Source organism: Onychomys torridus, chromosome 7 (genome assembly GCF_903995425.1).
Source record: "Onychomys torridus chromosome 7, mOncTor1.1, whole genome shotgun sequence".
Taxonomy (NCBI): Eukaryota; Metazoa; Chordata; class Mammalia; order Rodentia; family Cricetidae; genus Onychomys; species Onychomys torridus.
The window spans coordinates 114,789,098-114,805,455 of NC_050449.1; the positions used below are offsets into that span (position 1 = coordinate 114,789,098).

The following is a 16,358-nucleotide window of genomic DNA, read 5'->3' on the forward strand; positions in this document are numbered from 1 at the left end:
TCCCATGCTCATGGATAGGCAGGATTAACATAGTAAAAATGGTGATCTTACCAAAAGCACTCTACAGATTCGATGCAATCCCCATCAAATTACCAACACAATACTTCACAGATCTGGAAAGAATAATACTGAACTTCATATGGAAAAACAAAAAATCCGGGATAGACTAAAGAATCCTGTACAATAAAACAACCTCTGGAGGCATCACTATCCCCGACCTCAAGCTCTACTATAGAGCTACTGTAATAAAAACAGCTTGGTACTGGCATAAAAACCGACATGTGGACCAATGGAATCGAATTGAAGACCCTGACATTAACCCACACACCTATGAACATATAATTTTTGACAAAGAAGCCAAAAATGTACAATGGAAAAAAGAAAGCATCTTCAACAAATGGTGCTGGCATAACTGGATGTCAATGTGTAGAAGGCTGCAAATAGATCTATATCTGTCACCATGCACAAAACTTAAGTCCAAGTGGATCAAAGACCTCAACATAAATCCTGTTACCCTGAACCTGATAGAAGAGAAAGTAGGAAGTACTCTTGAACGCACTGGCACCGGAGATCACTTTCTAAATATAACACCAGTAGCACAGACTCTGAGAAAAACAATCAATCAATGGGACCTGTTGAATCTAAGAAGCTTTTGTAGAGCAAAGGACACAGTCAACAAGACAAAGCGACAGCCTACAGAATGGGAAAAGGACTTCACCAACCCCACATCTGACAGCGGGCTGATATCCAGAATATATAAAGAACTTAAGAAATTAGACATCAAAATGCCCAACAGTCCAATTAAGAAATGGGCTATAGAACTAAACAGAGAATTCTCCACAGAGGAAGTTCAAATGGCTGAAAGACATTTAAGGAATTGCTCAACATCCCTAATTATCTGGGAAATGCAAATCAAAACGACTCTGAGATACCACCTTGCACCTGTCAGAGTGGCTAAGATCAAAAACACAGAAGACAGCTTATGCTGGAGAGGATGTGGGGCAAGGGGAACTCTCCTCCACTGCTGGTGGGAATGCAAGCTTGTACAGCCACTTTGGAAATCAATATGGCGCTTCCTTAGAAAATTGGGAATCCATCTCCCCCATGACCCAGCTGTAACACTCTTGGGCATATACCCAAGGAATGCTCAATCATACCACAAGGGCATTTGCTCAGCTATGTTCATATCAGCATTGTTTGTAATAGCCAGAACCTGGAAACAACCAAGATGCCCTTCAACTGAAGAATGGATAAAGAAAATATGGTACATATACACAATAGAGTACTACTCAGCAGAGAAAAACAATGACATCATGAGGTTTGCAGGCAAATGAATAGATCTAGAAAAAAAATCATCCTGAGTGAGGTAACCCAGACTCAGAAGGACAAACATGGTATATACTCATTCATAGGAGGATACTAGATGTAAAACAAAGATGACTAGACTGCTACACAACTCCAGGGAGGCTACCTAGAAAACGGGACCCTAGGAAAGACACAGGGATCACCCAATGACAGAGAAATGGATGAGATCTACATGAACAACCTGGATGACAATGGGAGTAATGAAGGGCAAGATTTGAGGGAAAGAAAGCTTAGGGGAGCAGGAGATCCCAGCTGGATCAAGAACAGAAAGGGAGAACGAGGAATAACAGACCATGATAAATGAAGATCACATGAGAACAGGAATAGGCAGAGTGCTCGAGAGGTCCCCAGAAATCCACAATGATATATCCTCTGTAGACTGCTGGCAATGGTCAAGAGAAAGCCTGATCTGACCTAGTCTGGTGATAAGATGACTAAACACCCTAACAGTTGTTTTGGAACTCTCATCCAATAACTGATGGAAGTGGACGCAGAGATCCTCAGCCAGGCCCCAGGTGGAGCTCCAGGTGTCCAACTGTCGAGAAAGAGGAGGGAATGTAAGAGCATGAATTGTTGAATCCAAGATTGCAAAAAGCACAGGGACAAATAGCCAAACGAATGGAAGCACATGAATTATGAACCAACAGCTGTGGAGCCCCCAGCTAGATCAGGCCCTCTGGATAATTGAGACAACTGAATAGCTTGATCTGTTTGGGAGGCACCCAGGCTGTGGGACCAGTACCTGTCCTTAGTGCATGAGCTGTCTATTTGGAACCTTGGGCTTACACAGGGACACATGCTCAGCCTGGAAGGAGGGGACAGGACCTGCCTATACTGAATCCACCAGGTTTAAATAAATCCCCAGGGGTGTCTTGGTCCTGGAGGACATGGGAATGGAGGGGGGGGAAGGTGGGGATTGGGCAGAGGGGGGAGAACAGGGGAACCCATGGCTGATTTATAAAATTAAAACATATAATATAAAAAAATAAAATTAAAAAATATATCTTTATAATAAAAAAATCCTAAAAAAAAATTTTTAAAAAGCTACCACCCCCACCTCCACCCCCCCACCTCCACCCCCCCCACCTCCACCCCCCCAAAAAAAAACTACTCAGCAGTCACAAAATAAACCACCTTGACCAGTGTTTCCAACCTCCAGTGACAGGTGCAGAGGAACTGAATCAAATTAGAGATTCAACAAAATCAGGGGACTCCAGGTGAAGGCCCCTGGGCATCTCTTCAGTTTTTATTGCTAGATAGGGACAGAGAAGCAGGGATAACCTGCAGACTAGTTCCCATCACTTTCACCAGATGCTGCAGGGGGGTGAATGGGGCTGTTTGCATAATGTCTTTGAACTTGCTAAACTAGGAAGAGGAAACAGCTTGCCTGAGGAATTCCCTGGACAGGAGGAGGCATTCGTTCCAGGGGAGTAAACAATGGTCTGAAAGGCAGAGTTCACACAGCAGGATACAGTAGAAAGTCTTTATTGTAAGCAGACTGCAATCAGCTCTGACAAAAGATCAAAGTCCAAGAGTGCAGCACTGACAACCTGAGTCTGCAGTTAAGTCACATGAAAGACACTCCCCTTCTTCACCCTTGCACACGTCTGGACTACTTGTCCCAGTGTGCTTGTGTTACATGGACATAGACTAAATTCCAGGTATGTAAGAAATCAAGAATTGCAACTCCAGGCCAGTGCCCTCAGGGAGGAAACATCCCTCCTCCACTCTTTTCTCCCCCTTTCCAGGGACCCCTGGGGTGGTAGAGACAGAATAGTCTGGCTTCCTAAACCACAGAGAGGAGATGCACTGCCCCTGGGAACACCTCCCTCGAGTAGCTGTCAATCATGAACTCTTACGCAGGGATTGCTGCTAACAAGTAAAGCACTTGACCTCCTCTCACCACTACAACCCTTTGTTTTGTGTCTGTAGTTCGGGCTTTGGTGAACCAATGCCTTTTGTTACATTCTGGGATAGCCATTTACCTTATCGCTGGGACCAAGAATCTGACAGGAAACAACATGAAGGAAAAAGTACTGATTCTGGCTCACAGTCTGAGGAGATACAGCCCAACGTGGTGGGGAAGGGATGGCAATAGTCAGCTCCATGGGAGTGAGAGCCTGAATGAGTAAGTGGGGAAGTAAACTCAACACCAGCATTCATCTGTCTCTGCGTCTTGACTTAAGATGGCATGTAACCCACTGTCTCATATTCCCACTGCCACACCTCCCAATCATGATGCATTGTCTCCCAACAGTGCTTTCTACAGGAGCCTCTAAGCTGGAATTTGCCAGGGCAAGTCTAATACTTTACTCACTAACTCTTATGGCTGTCTGACAGTCTTTGAAGTCAGTCTCAATGACTCCAAAGTCTGAAAGCATGCCTGCACACAGCACTGCTCCAGCGGCCCACAGCGTCCTTCCAACAAACCTGCCATCTTGCAGCAAAGCAACTGAACAGACACAGATATCTCGGGTGGACTGACCAGCCTTTCTCCCTGCCCTGAAAACAGTGTAGGCTTTGTTTGGGTCTGGCCTATAACAAGCTTTTGAAATTAACATAGGGTTTACATTATACACTCTCTCCCCACTAGAGCTGCCTTCTCCATCTATGTCCAAATACTAACTTCTATAATGATGTCTTGAACTTGTCTTGTTTTGCTTTGTTTTTCAAGACAGGGTTTCTCTGTGTAGCCGTGGCTGTCCTGGAACTCATTCTGTAGACCAGGCTGGCCTTGAACTCACAGAGATCTGCCTGACTCTGCCTCCCGAGTGCTGGAATTAAAGGCGCACACCACCACTGCCTGGTTAATGATATCTTGAAAACACATGTGTGATAGTTTGTTTTAAATGTCAACTTAGAAGCTCCTTAGAGAAGACTCTCATTTAAGGAATCACCTGGATAAGGTTGGCTAAAGCTATGGTGGTAGGAGAGTCTTAATTGTTAATTGGTGTAGGGAGATCCAGCCCATTGTGGTGGCACCTAGACTGGGCCATGAAATGTACCGGAGTGGAAAAAGCCAGCTGAACTAAGCAGCTAGCAGGCAGCTTGGGCACATGTTTTTCCTCTGTGCTCTTGGCTGTGGATGTCATGGAATGAGCTGTCTCAAGCTTCTGCCTCTGCCTCTGCTTCCCTAAGTTGCTTTGGTCAGGGTGTTTTATGCCAGCAGCAGAAAAGAAGTTCAAACACTGTATCTGCAGATGTACCCAAATGCATGTGATGTGAAGACTCATGGGAACCAGGGTCACCATCATGCTAAGCCCTTTCATCCGAGTCTGGACCTGCTCAGCTTCTAAATTCAGACCAGATCGGGTGTGCTAGGAAGGGTTTAGACCAACAGGCTAAGTTCTAAGAAGGCATCAGCTAGTGCTTCCAAATAGCTATTGAGGTAGCTGGGGAATGACAACCTTCTGTTTGTCACACATAACCATAAGCCTTCTAACTGGGGTGAGTGAGAACTCTGGAAAGAGAAAGAGCGAAGTGTTCAGAGTGTATGAACATGCATCAAAGGTCAGTGCAGCTGAACATTTCTACATTGTCTGAGGTACTTAACAGTCTACCTTATTCATAATTACCAGGTCATAAAACAGTCTTGCTGAGAAAACTAGAACAGCCTTCTCTTCAAAGCAGGTAGACGAGAACTCCTAGAGACCCATAATAACCATTGCTCACTACTTATTCTCACTTAAGAGACTCTGTGTCATTCATTACCCAAGGCAGACCCTTAACAATATTGGCAACATATGGCAAGCAAATGTTAATATCCCTCACCTGCAGAGTTCCTGGAACTTAACGGGGGGACAAATCAAAACAACAAACCACCAAACACAAAAACACAACTCTCAAAAGTAGTATACCAGGCACATCTGAAAAGATGATCAAGGTCACTGATAAAACAATAAAAATTAACAAGAAACATCCCCATTTCCAATTTTCCAAAGCTGAAAGATGAGAACTCAGCTTGTGTACATATATGGAAAATCAGCATCTTCACATACTGTGGACAGACTCTATAACCTACCATCTTCCAGAAAGCAAACCAGCAATAAGAAATGCAAATGTCTACACGTTAACATCACAGTATCATTTCCATGAATTTACTCCAAGAAGAAAATTAAAATATATCTAGATGTTCATTACTACTATATTAACAAAATTTGTCTCTAAAGGATCTTTGAACCAAATGTGAATGTAAAACTCATTACAGATTTTATTCTATTTATTTGTGTACTTATGCAAAGAAACAACAACAACAACAAAAAAAAAAAAAACAAAAAACAAGCTACGATCCAAACATCCACCAACAGATGACTATATACTATGTGGTATGACAGGACCACTTACAATAGGAAACAGATCCAACTATATTCATTAAAAATTATACTTAGCTATTAATACAAATACTAACTCCTCATACAATTAAGAAAACTATAGGAGCTGGAGAGATGGCTCAGCGGCTAAGAGCACTGGCTGTTCTTCCAGAACTCCTGAGTTTAATTCCCAGCAACCACATGGTAGCACAACCATCCGTAATGAGATCTAGTGCCCTCTTCTGGCCTGCAAGCATGCATGTAGACAGAACATTGTATACATAATAAATAAATAAACCTTAAAAAAAAAAAACTATACACATTTACTCCATATAAAATGTATACTTAATACACAGTAACATCAGAAGATGTGAGCTAAGTTCAAATCCCCAGAACCCACATAAAGTCAGGTGTGTGGGGCTGGAGAGATGGCTCAGAGGTTAAGAGCACTGACTGCTCTTCCAGAGGTCCTGAGTTCAATTCCCAGCAACCACATGGTGGTTCACAACCATCTATAATGATGAGATCTGGTGCCCTCTTCTGGTCTGCAGACATACATACAAACAGAACACTGTATACATAATAAATAAATTTTAAAAAACACAGTCACTTTTAATCCTACCACTCAGGAGACAGAGGCAGACAGATCTCTGTAAGTTCAAGGTCAGTCTGGTCTACAGAGTGAGTTCCAGGACAGCTAGGGCTGTTACACAGAGAAACCCTATCTTAGGTTGGGGGAGGACGAAACAAAACAAAAAAGCCATGTGTGGACAGGCATATCAGTAACCCTAGAGCTGTGGGAGAATGGAGACTGGGATCTCTGGGGCTTGCTGGCCACTCTCTTAGTTTCAGTGAGCCACGTGTGTCAAAGGAATAAAGCAAAGAAGGATAAAGTCAGAATCCCAGTGTCCTCATCTGGCCTCAGAATGTGAGTGCATAGGAAAGCACACCTGCCATACATGTGCACAACATATGCATACAACACACACACACACACACACACACACACACACACACACACACACACACACTTTTAGTTCTATCACAAGTGCCAGAACTGCCTAGGCTCCACTGTGTGCAATACAAACCATGAGAGATGGGAAGGGAAGCAGCAGGCCCTGGTGCTTGCAGTCCTGTGAGGACCAACTGCTTTTTTGTAGCTATGCTCAGTCACACAGCAACTGTGCCACCCACTGAGCTGCAGGTACCAGGAGAATGGTTTCCTACAGAGCAGACCAGCTCTTTGAACTCTCCTCCCTCTCTCCACATCCCATCTGGGAGTGCCCTCTGCTCAGAGCATTTATGTCCCCACACTACAACAGCACTAATATGTCCTGTCCTGACCCCCTTCTTCATATAAGATACCTCCTGGGTGGTCCTGTCTGGAGGGTCCCCATACCCCTCTGTGCTCTGCATGTAGCGGGGATGTGGGTGTGACAGACTTTTACACTGTAGTAACTGCCATGGAATGCTGGTCTGCTCCGCTTTGTCCACTGGCATCCCAGACAGGTTGAGTAAGGGGTGTATAGTGAAAAGCAGCTGCAGCCTAAACTGAGTTCTCTGACTCACTTTCACCAAGGGTCGTAATGAGCATTTGCTCCACCATTACCATACATAGGGAATAGAAAGCTGGAACCAAAATACCAGACAGGAACATGAGGCTTTGGTGTATGGCAGGTATGGCTGTGGCAGGAGCAATCTAAAAAGTATCCATGATTCAACAGCCCAACCTCCAGGGCACTGGGGTAGGACGATTTTCTCTTCTGTGTTCAGCTTCTGCCTTGGTCAAGACTGCAGGCCAAGGCAACAGAGAGCAACCAGAAAGGTGAGCAGCCAAGGTTTCTTGGAGGCCCCTCTCAGGCTCCAGAAGGCTGTGCAGGGATGTGGTCTCTTTCAAGGTGTGCTGAATTACCAAAGGAGCAAAGAAACCTACTTGACAAGCGGGTACACCTGGTTTTCACATTAGCCACTGGATCCTTGGCCCCCAAGAGGTGGAACTGAATGGTGCTTAAGATGCAGAGAAAGACAGAGTTCACTGGGAGGGGGTGAGGTGGGGTGGTTGTGCATGGAGACAGCAAAGGGGATTCTGTCGAAGACCAAGGGAAGAATGAAGGGTACCATGTTCTGGGGATTATGTTCTTTGTGATTTTAAGTTAGTCAGTGGAATTGTCACAAATGCCAAGGTTGCAAAGGAAACCATGCACAAGAGTGTCTTTATGAACCATCTTATTAAGCTAGGATTGGTGGTTCAAATCTGTGATCCCAGCACTCTGAAGGCTGAAACAGGAGATGTCAAGTTTGAGGCTAGCCTGAGCCACAGAGAGTTCAGAATGGTCTGTGTTACAGAGAGAGACCTGTTCCAAACAGACACACATGCGTGTACACACACATACCCATACACACACACACACACACACACACACACACACGACCTTATTTCAGACTCAAGGAGAAATAGGAACAATTACCCTTCATGGAGAAGCAGAACAGGCATGTCTCGTGAGAGAATGGAGCACCTCTGAGCATGCTGGAATGAGAAAGGTGCTCAAAAAGAAAGGCTGTAATTTTAATTGCCAGGGTTGGAACATATATGGAGAAAGGAGTTGGCACTTGGCACAATGCTTTAAAAAGAATTCCTCTTGGAATTCCTATCCTAATAAAGAAGTTAAGACATGTGGATTACCTGACCAGTCCTTCTATTCTGTAACATAGATGACTTGGAATTGATACCTGGGTGTAATTAAAGCTGTACTGGTAGGGCTGAGGAGATGGCTCAGTCAGTAAATTGCTTGCCATTGCAAGCATGAGGACCTGAGTTCAATCCCCAGAACCCACATTAAAATGCTGGGCATTGAAGCATAAGCGTGTAATCCTAATGCTGGGCAGGTAGAGAGAGGTGGGACCCTAGGGACTCCCTAGTCAGCCAGCCTAGCCTAATCAATGAGTTCTGGGCCAATGAGGGACTCTGACTTAAAAAAAAAAAAAGAAAAGAAAAGAAAGAAAGAAAAGAAAAAGAAAAGAAGTAGAGAGTAACTGAAGAAACTCCTGAGGTTGACTTCGGCCGGCTGTGGTGGCACATGCCTGTAGGATTTGCTGAAGGAAGCAGAGGCAGGAGGATCCCGAGTTTGAGGCAGGCTGGGGACTAGCTACAAACAGTGGCAGTGGGACCATGGAGGCAGCGGCTGCTGCTCCAAGTTGCAGGCTGCTTCTCATCGTGTTGGTGACTTTGGTGATGCTGCTACCTGGGACAAAGAGTTTACTGCTGCTTGTTCAGAGAAGAATTGCCCGGACCATCGTAGTTCAAGAAAGCATTGACAAAGGTCAGTTTACAAAAGTTTGGCAAGGCAAATGGTGGGGAGAAGAAATTGCTGTGAAGATATTCTCTTCTAGGGAAGAACGTTCAAGGTTCCAAGAGACAGACATTTGCTCCAAACCACAGAGGAGGCACACACACACACAAAAAAAAAGTCTGCAGGAACCATGACCACGCATAACAGTGACTTTGAAATCTTCAAAAAGATGACAGGATCCCACAATGATGATTCCACGTGGACTATGATAAAGCCATTAAGTTAATTAACACCATGGAAAGATCAACTTTGGACTACAAACTGCTTAGGACAATTCTGAGATGGCTAGCTGAGATGATCCAGCCTGACAGACTACCTGAACAAGGACTTGAAACAAGCCCTGCACTTTCTCATTATGCAGCAGCTGGACAAATGATACAAGACTTGACAATTAACCCAAAAATTTTCTTTTCAGGATCCCCTAAAGATGGAAGTAATTTTAAGAAGACGACGCCCACGTCCCCCAAAAGTGGGATGGGAGGTTTTCGGTCATTTAATGAGTTTTGGATATTGTCATTGTTTACAATGGTTGGTTACTAGTTGTTAATTGTTAATGGTCAAGAAAAAAGCTAAACAAGGAGATTAGATTCAGAGTTTTTATTTAAAAAAAAAGAAAAAAGAGAATATAGATATGAGGTAGATATGAATCTTCTCTGAGAAAAAAGATAAAGAAATAATAGGATAAATGGGTATATCACTGAATCTACTATAAAAAGAAAAAGGGGAAGATATAAAAATGACAAAAGGTAGACCACTGAATCTATTATGAAAAGAAAAAAGATAGGATAAGTAATGAAAAATTTTTGTGTGAGTTTATCAAATGTTACTGGACTGGACATTGTTAATATATATAATGGAGTTTTTCATCTGAATCTGTCAAATGTTAATGGACTAGACATTGTTAATGTAACTCTTGACTGTATATATTGTATATATTTATTGAATAGTTTTTCTTGTATTAGTTATGCTTTTTTAAATTTTAGACAAAAAAGGGGAAATATGGTGGTATTGTGTTCCCCAAAATATTGTGCACCCTAATAAATTTACCTGGGGTCAGAGAACAGACAGCCACTAGATACAGAGCCAAAAACGGTAGCTAGAAAATGGGTCAGAGCAAGCCATAGCAGAAGCTGGGGGGGGGGGGGGTGGTGCTGGTGGTGGTGCTGGTGGTGGTGCTGGTGCTGGTGGTGGTGCTGGTGCTGGTGGTGGTGCTGGTGCTGGTGCTGGTGCTGGTGGTGGTGCTGGTGCTGGTGCACGCCTTTAATCCTAGCACCTGGGAGGCAGAGCTAGGTGGATCTGTATGTTCAAGGACACAGCCAGCATGGAGACTCACGACTTTAATCCCAGAAAGCGAGCCTTCTGGGAGTGACGGCAGAAAGAGAAAGATATATAAGGTGTGAAGACTAGCAGCATTTGGCTGGTTAAGCATTTGGCTGGTTAAGCTTTTAGGCTTTGGAGCAGCACAGTTCAGCTGAGAGCCATTGGGATGAGGACTCAGAAGCTTGCAGTCTGAGGAAACAAGACCAGCTGAGGAAATGGCGAGTGAGGTAGCTGTGGCTTGTTCTGTGTCTCTGATCTTCCAGCGTTCACCCCAATACCTGGCCTCAGGTTTGGTTTCATTAATAAGGCCATTTAAGATTCCTGCTACACACAAGAAAGGGTACCTTTCAGTGTGTGATTTACTCAAATAGCAGCTTGTGTGCATAGGAAAAGAAGGTAAGCATCCTTTCTAAGACATGGTGTCCAGGAGATGGATTTAAGAAAGGTTATTGGTGGGGCTGGAGAGATGGCTCAGAGGTTAAGAGCACTGGCTGCTCTTCCGGAGGTCCTGAGCTCAATCCCCAGCAACCACATGGTGGCTCACAACCATCTGTAATGAGATCTGGTGCCCTCTTCTGGCATATATGTAGACAGAACACTGTATACATAATAAATAATTTTTTAAAAAAGAAATAAAGGTTATTGGCTTCCTAGCAGGCCAGCTCTATGGCACAGCTCTGTACCTGGTCATCTTGTGTGGGAGGATGCCTTTGTTAAAAGCTAAGGACATACCATTGCTAAATATAACCTGAAGTGAGTGGGAGACTGGTGCTCTGACTAAGGTCTGCAGGTCACTAATGCAACTGTGTCAGTGTTGGTTTCTGTGCTCAGGAATTGTACTAAAAACATACCCTTAAGGAGTTAGCATCGGGAAAGCTGGCACATGAGAACTCAATATTCTTGCATATTTTAAAAAACTCAAATTATTTCAAAATAAAAATCATTTAAGATATCTTACACACACACACACACACACACACACACACACACACAAAAACCCCTTCCCCCCCACCCCCCCACCCACAAATCCCTATTTCCCCCTTTCCAACAAGTATACATAAGAACTCCTGGGCATTCAAAACAATAGCTTCAGGTCACATGTAACACTGTCTTAGAGTTTCTATTGCTCAGGTAAGTATCATAACCAAAAGCAACTTAGGGAGGACAGCTTTTGATTGGCTTCTATCATCAGGGAAGACAAGGTAGGAACTGAAGTAGAGCCATGGAGGAATACTGCTTATTACCTTGGTCAGTCTGCTTTCTTATACAACCCAGGACCACCTGTGTGGGGATGGCACCACCCCCAGTGGGCTGGGCCCTCCCTCATTAATCATGAATCAAGAAAATGCCAGGGTTGGGGATTTAGCTCAGTGGTAGAGCACTTGCCTAGCAAGCGCAAGGTCCTGGGTTCGATCCTCAGCTTCGGGGGGTGGGGGGGGGAAGAGAGAAAGAAAGAAAAGAAAATGCCCCACAGACTTGCACACATGTCGGTTTGATGGAGACATTTGTTCAGAGAGGATAGCTTGTGTCAAGTTGAAATCAACAACCACAAAAACAACAACAACTAAAAAAACAACAACCAGGTCAAACACTCAGCATTCTGAGCTGGCATCTTCCAAAAGCAAAGGTATTGTTGTGTGTAAAAGCAGAAAGGTTCAGATAATGTATGAATACACTGGTAATGAATTGGGTCACAGTAACACAGACAGCATTTAAACACTTGGCAAATGTAACTGCCTTTATCAGCCCTAATTCTTCACTTCCAAGCATGTATTAAACACAGTTGAAATACTAATATTTTTTAAATAATTGGTTGCTTAGTGTGAATTTTTAGTGGTTAAGGAAATGTTAAGTGAGAAAATGTTAAATTGGAAGAGTTACAAATTAATAATGGACTAGTATCCCATTATGTTACAAATTAGTAAGAAAGTCATCAAAATGTTAGGTAATACAATTCAGAGCATTTCCCCAGAGCATTTCTACAGGGCATTTATATTTTCAACTTTATCCTCTTTTCTGTGTTCCAACTTTTCTAGTTTTCCTCTTGAAACACACAAGCACTTACCCTATAGTTCACCCAAACACATACACGAACTCACACACACTCACACTACACTTTACCAGGTCTTGTCTGTCCCTGTCCGTTATTCTGGATCTCTCATTTCTCATCCAGAGAACCTAAATTTGGACCCCCAGAATGCACCTTAAGCCAGGCAGGAGAGCACTTCTGTAATTCCAGCTCTTAGGGTGAGACACTGTAAGGCCGAAAAGCCTAGCCCTGGAATACACAGCAGAGAAGCAAGGAATGAAAAGACACTCTACTTCAAACAAGGTGGAAGGCAAAGGCCAGCACCTGTGGTCCTCTGACCCCCACAAGCCTGCGTGGTATCTTCGTGCCTGCACTCACACGTGAATATGAACACACAGTTTAAAAAAAATTGTGTCTGGTAAAGTCACAGCCTGTTAGTCAATGTAAGTGCACTCGGTTGTTCATACCAGGTAAAGACCCCTCAGCGAACATCTCAGAGTTTATCCAATGGCTGACACAGTTTATCCATGGCTGCATTTAAAGTTGTTTAAAGACAGAATGAGCCCTTAGAAACATCTACTCCATGCCGGGCAGTGGTGGTGCACGCCTTTAACTCGGGAGGCAGAGCCAGGCGGATCTTTGTGAGTTTGAGGCCAGCTTGATCTACCAAGCGAGATCCAGGGAAGGCACAAAGCTACACAGAAACCCTGTCTCGAAAAACAAACAAAAAAAAAAAAAGAAAAGAAAAGAAAAAAAAGAAAAGAAAAAGAAACATCTACTCCTCTAAGGTTAGTGTGACTTTAAATGAAAACCAGGCAACTCACAGTGCGCTTGAAACTTTTAAAACCCACAGGATTCGATTACACGTCCAGGGTTTAAAGGAGTACGGCACAACTGTTTGGAGTGGGAATAAACTTGGAAGAGATCTTAAGTCAGGATGTCTGCGCACCGCCCCAGCTGGGAAGAAACAGGGTTTTCAGGTGGCCGCCTGCAGGGACAGGGCTCTCTACTCATTCACCCAAGCTGTGCCAGAGTGCACAGGGGCCCCGTCAGAAATCTGGAACCGGATCTGTCCGCAACCCTAGTAGGACCAGGGAGGCATGACTCAGAGCCGCAGAGGTCCGGAGTCGTCAATCAGGCTACCAGGCGTCCTCCCTAAGTGTCTATCAGAGCCGCCGGGTACCCCAGGACCCCAGCCGTCAATCAGAACCGGCCCCGCCCCAGGCCTGACGCCAGCCTAAAGCCGGCCGACATCCCCCTGCCTCCGCTGGCCCTCACCCTTGCAGAGCTCCAGCCCCGCCCGGCGCGGTCGCACCTCTCTTCCCCTTGAGGGGAGTCCCCCGCAGGCCCACCCCACCGGCTGCTCCCCTCCCCACTCACCCGCCGCCCACACAGCGTCCTCGGGGCGGCCCGAATAGAGAGAACCAGGCCCGCGGCGTTGAGGCGGGGCAGACTGGATGCGCGACCGGGGCGTGGCGCTTTAGGCCGCCAGGGGGCGTCAACGACTGACTGGGGCGGGGCCTTCCGGCTGTCACTCGGTCCGGGTGGGAAGGACCACGGTGAGAGGGCGGTGCCTCGGTAGTTATAAATCGGGAGGAAATGGGGCAGAGTGTGCAGCGTGAAACCTCACTGGCTGTCGCTCTGGAGGGGGCGTGTCCTCGGAAATGGGCGGGGCCGTGAGGACTCATTTTGGTGCGATAAAGCGGGGCTGAATGGGCGGGACCTCGCCAGCTGCCACTGCGGAGAGTTGGGTGGAGGCGGGGCTGCGGCGAGTGGGGCGGAGCCTCTCTTGGGGCGGGACCTGGCCTGTTGTCATTTGAACAAGGCAGAGGTGGAGCCTCGGCGGGAGGAGTGAGGCCTCCCTGGCTGTCATTGTGGTGGGATTGCAACGCGGACTCACTGGCTAGCTCTGCCGCATAGGGTAGGAAATGGAAGGGTTAGGCTCCTTAACGACGTCCTTTTCTTAATCTCTTAGATCAGAACCCAGTGTGAGCACAAGTCTCATTTTAGTTGTTCCAGGTGATGGGAAGCTCAGATCCGATTTATAACTGAAACCTTACCTTCAGAGATCCACGGGGTTCCCCATCCCCTTGGGCCTCCTAGAACTCTCCAGAGAACCTCCCACCTCTACTCTACCGTCTCCACCCTCCACACCCTTCCGGTTTCTGCCCCAAGCCAAGCAGGATTGACTTCCTCGCTTCACGATGAGCCTAGATAAAGTCACCTTCTCTTGGTGAGGACAAGGCCTCCATGCTCACTCCTGGAGGTTTGCCGGTTTGGAGGCTGTTTCTCCTAGCCCCCTCTCTGCCTTAAGGAGCAGTTCTTGGCTGTGTTTCATCAGGGTCCTGAAGCTCTCTCCTTTCAGAAAACCAAGGCAAAAATCGGTCACGATCTTTAACAATTAGAGCCTTAGTAGACTTGTGGATTATAGTTGCAGGATTCCTACTTTCTTACCCCCTGAACTTATATTTATTCTATATATAACTTCATCTTTTGGCATTTGATTGGAAATATTCTAAACACAGAGTTTGAATGGAATATTTTTTAAATCCTTTTTGCTCAGACAATCTTTATGCTGGAGATTGAATCCAGGGCATTGTGCACGCTGGGGAAGAGTTTTCGTGAACCCGACACAGGCTATGTCACGTGGGAAGAAGAAATTGAGAAATAGCCTCCATCAGACAGGCCTGCAGGCACATCTGTGGAGCATTTTCTTGATGATGTGGGAGGGCCCAGCCTATTATGGGTGGTAAAAGTCAGTGGGACCTGGCAGTTTAAGAAAGCAAACTGAGCAAGCCAGGAAGCAGTGTTCTTCTATGGTCTCTGCTTCAGGTCCTGTCTCCAGAATCCTTCCTTGAGTTCTTGCCCTGACTTCCCTTGATGATGGACTGTAAGCCAAATAAATCCTTTCCTTCCCAAGTTGTTTTTGGTCCATGTTTTATCTAAGCAGGCTAGGACAGGCATGAACCCTTGTCTTAATTATCTTTTGCTACATAACAAACCACCACCCAGAATTAGGCCTCTTCAACACCCCTTCCAAAGCTTCATTCTCTGTGGCTCCTAAGAGTCCCCCATTTCCAGTTGTTCCCTCTAGAACAGTGGGTCATAAACCCTTCGGGGGTCAATGACCCTTTCACAGGGATAGTCTGAGACCACAGGAAAACACAGATATTTACATTATGACTCATAACAGTAGCAAAATTATAGTTATGAAATAGAAATGAAAATAATTTTATGTTTGGGGTCACTGTAAGGGTGTGGTGATATTTTAATTGTGCTGAAATGTGATTCTATTTGTATGTTGATAAATAAAGTTTGCCTGGGGATCAGAGGTCATAGTGAGCCAGGGACAGCAGTCAGGGGTTGGTAGCCCACGCCCTTAATCCGATCACATGGCAGGCAGAGTCTCTGTGTGGTCAAGGACACAGCCACGCGTGGTGACATAACCTTTAATCCTAGTACCAACCATAGAGACCTGGAGGTCTGTATAAATAGGCAGGACGAGGAAATCGTGTTTGGGTTTAGAGCCAATGAGAAGGCAGAACAGAAAGGCAATAAACAAGTCAGACAGGAACAAACTCTCTGGGGGGAAGCTACTGCCAGTGGTAAGCTAAAGCTAGGTGGCTCTTGCTCTGATCTCTTTGGCTTTGGCTCTGTGTTTCTTATTTAATAAGACTGTTTAGAAATTTGTCTGCAGGTGGGCAGCCCCCTCTGAGTCGGTACAGGACACACTCAGACACCAAACTCTCAGCACAGGGGTGGGGGTGTGGAGACAGCAAACAGCAGCGTTAGCAGCAGCAACAGAGCAGGTACAGGAGTGGATTTTCAAGGAGAAAAAGCAAGAGTCTGTGCTAGAGTGAGTTAGTAAGTCCTGATTGGACGTTAGCCAAATAATGAATTTTGATTTTTGGACCTTGGTGTTTAGTCTCAGGAATGAGTCAGTGGCCAAATAAGGGAATGTACTTTGGGGGCTAACTTTAGAAA

At 45.3% G+C, this 16,358-nt stretch overlaps 1 protein-coding gene across 1 annotated transcript in view; it reads right to left on the reverse strand.

Moving 5' to 3' along the window:
• The window catches only part of Ano10 (anoctamin 10), a 144,697-nt gene extending 130,818 nt beyond the window's left edge, over window positions 1–13,879 (reverse strand). The window contains exon 1 of the mRNA XM_036192743.1: window positions 13,755–13,879. The gene's annotated coding sequence lies outside the window, so the exon portion shown is untranslated. The remainder of the gene's footprint in view (window positions 1–13,754) is intronic.
• Between the last annotated feature and the right edge of the window lie 2,479 nt (window positions 13,880–16,358).